This window comes from Bubalus bubalis, chromosome 21 (genome assembly GCF_019923935.1).
Source record: "Bubalus bubalis isolate 160015118507 breed Murrah chromosome 21, NDDB_SH_1, whole genome shotgun sequence".
NCBI classification, from domain to species: Eukaryota; Metazoa; Chordata; class Mammalia; order Artiodactyla; family Bovidae; genus Bubalus; species Bubalus bubalis.
In genome coordinates, this window is record NC_059177.1 from 4928193 (window position 1) to 4937468 (window position 9276).

The window sequence follows — 9276 nt, forward strand, 5'->3', positions numbered from 1 at the left end:
TAGTCAAGGCTATGGTTTTTCCTGTGGTCATGTATGGATGTGAGAGTTGGACTGTGAAGAAGGCTGAGTGCCAAAGAATTGATGCTTTTGAACTGTGGTGTTGGAGAAGACTCTTGAGAGTCCCTTGGACTGCAAGGAGATCCAACTAGTCCATTCTGAAGGAGATCAGCCCTGGGATATCTTTGGAAGGAATGATGCTAAAGCTGAAACTCCAGTACTTTGGCCACCTCATGGAAGAGTTGACTCACTGGAAAAGACCCTGACGCTGGGAGGGATTGGGGGCAGGAGGAGAAGGGGACGACAGAAGATGAGATGGCTGGATGGCATCACTGACTCGATGGGCATGAGTCTGAGTGAACTCCGGGAGTTGGTGATGGACAGGGAGGCCTGGCGTGCTGCGATTCATGGGGTCACAAAGAGTCGGACACGACTGAGGGACTGAACTGAACTGAACTGAAGTTCAGTTTTCCCTTGTAAAGTGAGGGTAATAAAAGTGTTCACTTCCTAGGGTTGCTGTGATGATTAAATAAGAGAAAGAAAATGAAGCACTTAACACATGGTAACTCTTTGAAGCCGAGCTATGGTTTTGGGATTTCAACAAGGACCACTAGACAAAAACGATTTGATGCCTCATATTTTAAAAATATGCCAGGCATACTCATCAGGCACTTTAATAGTTTTGTTGCCTACTGATTTAAAAGGGATGTTGGTCTTATGCATCACATAAACCAGGTCCTTCTCATAATTTTCTAAATTCAATAAAACGAAGTTCCCAGTGACCCCACACACAGGAAGTCACGTTCAGTCATTGGTGTTGGATAGAGTTACTGAACCTCCACTTCCAGGTCGGCTGATTCATGTCAGCTCTGCTTGCACAGAACTACATTTTACTGCAGGTCCCCAATTTATATACAAAAAAAAAATCTCTCCTGAGCTCCATGCTTTCACTGGTCTGCCTCTTCCCAGAACATGCCAGGTCAGGTAAGTTCCCAGAAGTCCAGTAACTGAGTGGGCAATTTGCCTAAAGCCAATTAGTGAAAAGGCCAATTCACCAAAAACCCAATTCATCACATTTGCTTATACCATTCAACTATTTCATTGGGGTTCATGGTTTTGATCATGTCCTCCTTACAGTGTTTTAAGGAACATTTAATTTGTTCCTGCCACAGTCTCCACTGTTCCAACTGAAGCCAAGACAAGAGACGAAGAGGCTGAAGGAAGAGCAGAGAAAGGAAACTTGAAAGGGGGAAGCTGGGGAGGGGGGCAGCGCTGGTGGAGGAGAGAGACTCCACAGAGGGTGAGAAGCATGTAGTGACTAAACTATTGCATAATCTCAGATAGTGAGCAGTCTTATCAATGTATTTTTCAAGATAATTATCACTCACACAAATATCAATGGCAATAGTTCCTGATATTCAAGAAAGTGGGCTTCCCAGGTGGTTCTAGTGGTACAGAACCTGCCTGCCAATGCAAGAGACATAAGAGATGCAGGTTTGATTCCTGGATTGGGAAGATCCCCTGGAGGAGGGCATGGCAACCCACTCCAGTATTCTTACCTGGAGAATCCCAAGGACAGAGGAGCCTGGCGGGCTGCAGTCCATAGGCTCACAAAGAGTCGGACATGACTGAAGAGACAGCACTCACACGCTCATTCAAGAAGGTACTCCAGAATGTACATTTATTGACTATGTAAAGAATCCTTAACAGTAAAATCTCTAATGCATAATAATGATCCTTTTTTTAAAAGGTATAGCTGGTTTTCAATGTTGTGTTGGTTTCTGCTATATGTACACATGCATCCCCTCTTTTCTGGATTGCCTTCCCATTTAGGTCACCACAGAGCACTGAGTGGAGTTCCCTGTGCTGCTCACTAGGCTCTCTTTAGATAGCTATTTTATGAGGTGAAAGTGTTAGTCACTCAGTTGTGTCCAACTCTTTGCAACCCCATGGACTGTAGACCGCCAGGCTCTTCTGTCCTTGGAATTCTCCAGGCAAGAATACTGGAGTGGGTAGTCATTCCTTCTCCAGGGGATCTTCTTGACCCCAGGACCCAATAGTATCCATAGTGTACAGATGTCAATTCCAATCTCCCAATTCACCCCACCCTTCTTTCCCTCTCAGTGTCAATACATTTGTTCTCTACATCTGTGTCTCTATTCCTGCCCTGCAAATAGGTTCATCTGTACCATTTTTCTAGATTCCATATATATATATATATATATATATGTGTGTGTGTGTGTTAATATACGATATTTGTTTTCCTCTTTCTGACTTACTTCACTCTGTATGCATCTCCAGCTTCATCCACGTGTCTGCAAATGGCACAATTTTGTTCCTTTTTAAGGTAATAATACATTCTTATACTCAATTACTTATACTCACTTGCCTTTGGCAAAATGGTCATTCAGTAAATCAGCTTCTAGAATATATTTATTCTAGAAGTTATATATCTATACAACTGAATTGTTGTGCTATAGAACTGAAACTTACACAATATTGCAAATCAACTATATAATGTCATAAAAACTATAAATGTCATTAAAAACATTTTTAAAGAACTAATCTAAAAAATCAATTAATTAATCAGTCAGCTTCTAAGAGGTGGCCTGCTTGGAGATATCCAAAGAAAGTTGATGATGGTTGAGTTAAGAGGGAGGTGCAAAAAACTGGAGAGGCTGTGTATTATGGTTTTTACTTTTATAAGAAAAAAGTTTAGAAAAACAATGATCAAAAATTATATACAATCTTTTACTTTACGAGCCCTGGCTATTGTGCAGGCGCTAAAGCAGCGTCAACAAATGTTTGTGCCCAAGCCCTGCGCCCCTCCTCACCTACCCCCCACTTCTCAAGTATTTTGCTCCTCCCTGCTTAAGTGCATGTGAATAGAACCGGCTGAGACATTCTGAGGTCAGTGCACTTTTTGGTGTGTGAATAACAGGAAATCTAATTGCCAATCTGAGCCTCCCAACTCTATTATCACATATGAGTGAACACAGCTGTCCTCCCCCAAAACTAAATTGTAAAAGAAATATACCACCATCTTAATGAGAGGGCGTGATGCAAAGACTGGGAAGACATGCCTAGACACAGACTGAAGGTCTTAGAGTAATTAAAGACTGTATCAGGGACGAAGATTGCTGAGTGAGCTGAAAGGAATTATGATGCTCTCCTGAGACCGTGGGTGCCTTTCTCCCCTGATCCACCTGTGTGGTCCTGGAGTCAGCTACACTCATCTCATGAGATGGGAACCTTAGATTGCCATAACCTGACTCATTTAAAATTTCCATCCTAGATTTGACCATTTCTCCTTGTTGTCTTGTTTGCACAACATAGTTTCTAAATATAATCTGACATGGAACAATGGACTGGTTACAAATTGGGAAAGGAGATACATCAAGGCTGTATATTTTCCCCCTGCTTATTTAACTTATATGCACAGTACATCATGTGAAATGCCAGGCTGGTTGAAGCACAAGCTGGAATCAAGATTGCTAAGAGAAATATCAATAACCTCAGACATACAGATGACACCACCCTTTTGGAAGAAAGTGAAGAGGAACTGAAGAGCCTCTTGATGAAAGGGAAAAAGGAGAGTGAAAAAGCTGGCTTAAAACTCAGCATTCAAAAAACTAAGATCATGGCATCTGGTCCCATCACATCATAGCAAATGGATGGGGAAACAATGCAAACAGTGACAGACTTCATTTTCTTGGGCTCCAAAATCACTGCAGATGGTGCCTGCAGCCATGAAATTAAAAGACACTTGCTCCTTGGAAGAAAGGCTATGACAAACCTAGACAGCATATTAAAAAGCAGAGACATTACTTTGCCAACTAAAGGTCCATCTAGTCAAAGCTAAGGTTTTTCCAGTAATCATGTATGGATGTAAGAGTTGGACCACAAAGAAAAGCTGAGCACTGAAGAATTGATGCTTTTGAACTGTGGTGTTAGAGAAGACTCTTGAGAGTCCCTTGGACTGCAAGGAGATCAAACCAGTCAGTCCTAAAGGAAATAAGTTCTGAATATTCATTGGAAGGACTGATGCTGAAGCTGAAGCTCCAGTCATTTGGCCACCTGATGTGAAGAACTGACTCAGTGGAAAAGACCCTGATGCTGGAGGGTTGAATGCTGAAAGAGTGAAGGCAGGAGGAGAAGGGGACGACAGAGAATGAGATGGTTGGATGGCATCACCGACTCAATGGACATGAGTTTGAGCAAGCTCCAGGAATTGGTGATGGAAGGGAAGCCTGGTGCTGCAGTCCATGGGGTCACAAAGAGTCAGACACAACCGAGCAACTGAACTGATAATTTGACTTCTGTGAGTTACGAGTATCTCAGTCTCTTAACATCTCTTTCTATAAATTCTGCTTTATAATCATTCTTAGGATAATCATAGTTATCATTCTCACCCCTCTTGCCTGCTATGTGTGTTTGTATGTATGCATCATACCCTTAGGTCTGTACAATGATATTATGAGCAAGATACTTGGATTCTCATTTATAGAGGAATTAGTGAAAGTGTTAGTCTCTCAGTCATGTCTGACTCTTTGAGATCCCATGGGCTGTAGCCTGCCAGGCTCCTCTGTCCATGGAATTCTCTAGGCAAGAATACTAGAGTGCGTAGCCATTCCCTTCTCCAAGGGACCTTCCCAAACCAGAGATCGAACCTGGGTTTCCTGCACTGCAGGCAGACCCTTTACCATCTGAGCCACCAGGGAAGCCCACAGAGGAAATAAGCAGATCCCAAATATACAAGGAATATGCTCAGCTCAGGAGACCTCAGCTGGACAAAAACCGGAGTATCTTTGACTCCAAAATCTGTGGTGCTCAACCCCTATGTGCTAGCATTTTCTGTGTCAAAGAGTCATGTCAGTCTTTGGAAGTGACAAGACCAGGTATCTGAACCAGGTTCTAAATTATGGAAAATCCACACTTTTCCAGGCAATCTTTCCTGGGCATGATGGAATAATGTTCACATCTGCATCAGCTGTTTGCAACTACCTGTTTTCCTTATGATTTGAAAGTCAGATTATTGGGTAATAATAACACTACATGTGTGCTTAATATTTTTCTCATATATATATATAAGTATATATATTTAGATTACTGTAGTAGGAAAAGGGCATTGTTTCTTGTTCAAAGAATATCTAGTAACATCTCACAGAGTAAGAGCATTTTTATTTAAACACATGAGATATGCAAATAAAGTGACCTAGACTCAGGCTCCCCTGAGATGAATTCTTTGGGTTAGGAGCAGCTTTTGACTGAGACAAAGCAGTACACCTCACTCACCACCAAAAATATAATAATGGCAAAACCTGGCTAACGCAGGAGTCCAGCCAGTAATGAAAACCAGACATTCTAGAGCTGCTGGACATCAAGACGAAAGTCAAAGGCAAAAACAAAACAATACTAAGGTCAATGCAGAAATAGTCCTGTGATGAACACACTGGAGCAACTTGAAAAATTCTCATTCGTAAAAGCTTCCTTCTTTTCCTTTGTAATATAAATCTCCATCTCTCACAATTTGCGAAACATCGAGCCAATATTTGGATTCCTTGGATGAGAACAGTTTAGAAGGTAGTGAGGGCAGATGAAAGGCTTTCCGCTTTCTCAGTGGAGAAAGAGTAGGAGGCTTTATGGCCGGAACCTTGATAGGTACAGATGATAATTCTCAGAATATTAAGTTTATCAGAACATCCTGTTCTTTGGTAAAATAAGGCCTTCCTGACACTATTATTCCTGACCTTGGGAAAATATTTATGAGTGTGTGTACAAAAGGATGTGTTTTTGTGTTTGCATCTGTGAAATGAGAGCAGTGAATGATGCTCGGAAAGGGCTGGAACACAACTCACTGGTTGGGATGCTTCCAGGATTTTAAAAGGCTCAAGTCGGCCCTCGAAGAGAACATGAGAGTTTACCTTCACACCACTTAAGTCTTAACAAAAGAAGAATGACAATTAATATAGGGAAAAGAAGTTTTTTTCAGAACACAGGAAACTGAGTCAGAGAAAAATCCAGGCCTTGGATTCCAAGTTCCAATTTTGGCCTGAATGAGCTCAATGGGCAGTAAGAATCTATGAACAGCAAACCTTCATGAAGGGGAGGTGGGGATGGGATAAGCCAGGGCAGCCCTGTGTAATTCAACCCAAACCCCCCTGGATCTTAAAGGTTCAAAAAAATGACATAGTAAAAATAGGAAAGCAAAATACCCACCAAGGTGGCAGTGTTAGTCGCTCAGCCTTGTCCAACTCTGCAACCCCACGGGCTGTAGCCCACCAGGCTCATGGGATTCTCCAGGCAAGAATACTGGAGTGGGTTGCCATTTCCTTCTCCATAGGATCTTCCCGACCCAGGGATCGAACTTGTGTCTCCTGCATAGCAGGCAGATTCTATGAGATACAGGGAAGTCCATATCCACCAAACAAACAAACACAAAACAAAACCCTGTAACACAGCAGGATCAAACAGCCTTCAAGACTGTTTTCAGGCAGGAAATGAAGACACAAGTCCATAGAGCAGGTACAGGTCTGAGACCTACAAGATCAGATCTGTAAGAGCATCAGTGAGATGTGATCCTCAGTGGATATACACTGTGACTCTAATGGGATTCCTTGGAATTGGAAAGGGGAAGCTGAATTTTAGTGTACATCCCGTAGCATAAACCACAAACACCTGCTAAAAATAAAAACTCTCACCTCACGCCATTTGAAGATGCTCAGGTCAATGGAAAAATGGCACTGCTTTATCATTCTTCTTCACAGTTAAATTTCCTGAAGTAGACTATTTTTTGTGCTAAGTCAGTTGTGGCATTTATGACCATCCTACCCATTTGGTAAGTAGAGTAACTTCCATTTGTTGGTGGTATGTGAGGGTTTCTGGCTTCTCTTCCCTACCGCCATGACTGGGTTGCAATGAAAACCAGTCTACAACCAAGTGTTTGGGCACAAGCAAACATTTATTACCAAGCAGGTATGACAGCTGTTTGTAAACCAGCCAGTCAACTCAAGAAGGGCCGGCTCTCAATGCTCTGACAGTAACTCCAGGAGAGGTCCACACAGGACAAAGTCAACAAGGTTGTACTGGCAGTAAGGAGACTGCAAAGAGCCCTAGGAATCTACCTGTACAGGGACCATTGTATTTCCTGTCTGTTTGCTTTCTATTTACCCTTACCTATATAACACCTGTCTATATTTATAAATATAGATAGAGGATAGATACGTATGTGTGTGTGTATATATATATATTTGCTAATATCTGAATATTTGTGTCCCCACAAAACTCAGAACCCCCAAAGGTGGGTTTAGGTCACTGTAACAAAATACTGCAGACTAGGCAGCATGTAAACAACAGAAATTTATTGTTCACAGTCCTGGAGGCCAGGAGTCTGAGAGCCAGCTTGGTCAGGCGAGGGCCCTTTATCCAGGTCACAGACTGTCTGAATCCTCGATGGTGGGAGAGGTTAGGGTACCCTGTGAGGTCTCTTGAGCATTAATCCCATTCATAAGGGCTTCATCCTCATGACTTAATCATCTCCCAAAGGTCTCACCTTCTAATACCATCACCTTTGGGAGGCAGGAATTTTGTGGGAACACAAATATTCAGATCATAGCAAATACATACATACACACACACATAATGGGCTTTCCCTGTGGCTCAGAAGGTAAGGAACCCGTAATGCAGGAGACGTGGATTCAATCCCTGGGTTGGGAGGATCCCCTAGAGAAGGGCATGGCAACCTGCTCCAGTATTCTTGCCTGGAGAATCCCATGGACAGAGGAGCCTGGTGGGCTACAGTCCATGAGGTCGCAGAGTCAGACATGACTGAGTGACTAACACACACACATACAACATATCATATGATCAGAATGAATACTTGAATGTTTTTAACTATATATAATTATATCTGGATAAAAAACTACAAACAACATATCTAGTAAAGCCTCTGGAGAGTTTAGAAGTTACCATTTTATTAAGGAAGAAAATGTACATTTGGTATCTTGAAAGTAATACAGTAATTCCTCTCCGTTAATAAGCAGTTCCAAAGTGCCAGGCACTACACTAGGGATTTGCTTTATGTAATAATTCAGTAATTCTCTCAACAACTTCTTGCAGCTGGAATGGTCATCATTCCCATTTTATCGGTGGTGAGACTGGTGGCAAAAGTGTGTACATTCTGCCCTATGTCAGCCCGGCTGCAATTTCTTAGACCTTTGGGCCATTATCAGAGTTCTGCATGACAACTATCTTACCAAAAGCAAAAGGAAGGGGAGAGAAAGTTAGCTGAGGGAAGGTTATTAAAAAGTCAACCAAGAGAAGGAAAAAAAAGGGTAAAGACAGAAAAGAATGGTATTGATTTCCTGAGCTGGAGCCTTATAAAATGCTTTCTCCTCCACAAAGAGCAAGAATTTAATTGCTGTCAAACCAAGCTAAAATTATGAAACAGACCCTTTTTTTCTTGCATTCTAATAACTTCTCATGCCAATTTCAGATTGCTAGAGCATTTTTTAAAATTATTATTTACAAGGAAGTCAATTCTGATAGGAGATGAGTTTCTATTCTTAAGGTTGTAGGTCACTTGTAATGTCTTCAGCTAATTGGGTCACCATTATTTCATTTTGCTCATTTAAAATTCCAGTTTTACTCTTTCCCAAGATGTTTTAATAACAACAAAAAAATCTAAAATCCCTAGTTAGTCTTATAATTCAGATCATAAAAATAAAATCAAGGGAGATTCACTTTTTTTTCCCACAAAGTGGGACAATTTTTTAAAGATAGAACACAGGAAGATACCCAAATAAAGGAAGAATCTCACCATTTTTAAAGTTTCATTTCATATTTACTAAACTGGCTTCATTTTGAAGGACACAAGAAACTAAACACTGTTTAGACCAGGCTTGGCATGTTCAGTCCTGTGTAAGCCTGTGGCAATATTAGCTATATAACTTGGTCCCAAACTACTCCAGAAAGAAATTATAACTAGGATATTGTGTATGCATGCTCAGTCTCTCAGTCATGTCCAACTATTTGTTACAGCATGGAATGTAACCCACCAGTCTCCTCTGTCCATGGGATTTCCCAGGCAAGAATACTGGAGTGGGTTGCCATGCTCTCGTCCAAGGGATCTTCCTGACCCGGGAATCGAACCCACGTCTCCAGCATTGGCAGGTGGATTCTTTACCACTGAGCCATCTGGGAAGCCCAGCTAGGATATTACAGTGGTGTACACATTTGTCATGGCTTTAGAGAGGCATTTTCACAGGTTCTGAATGTTCT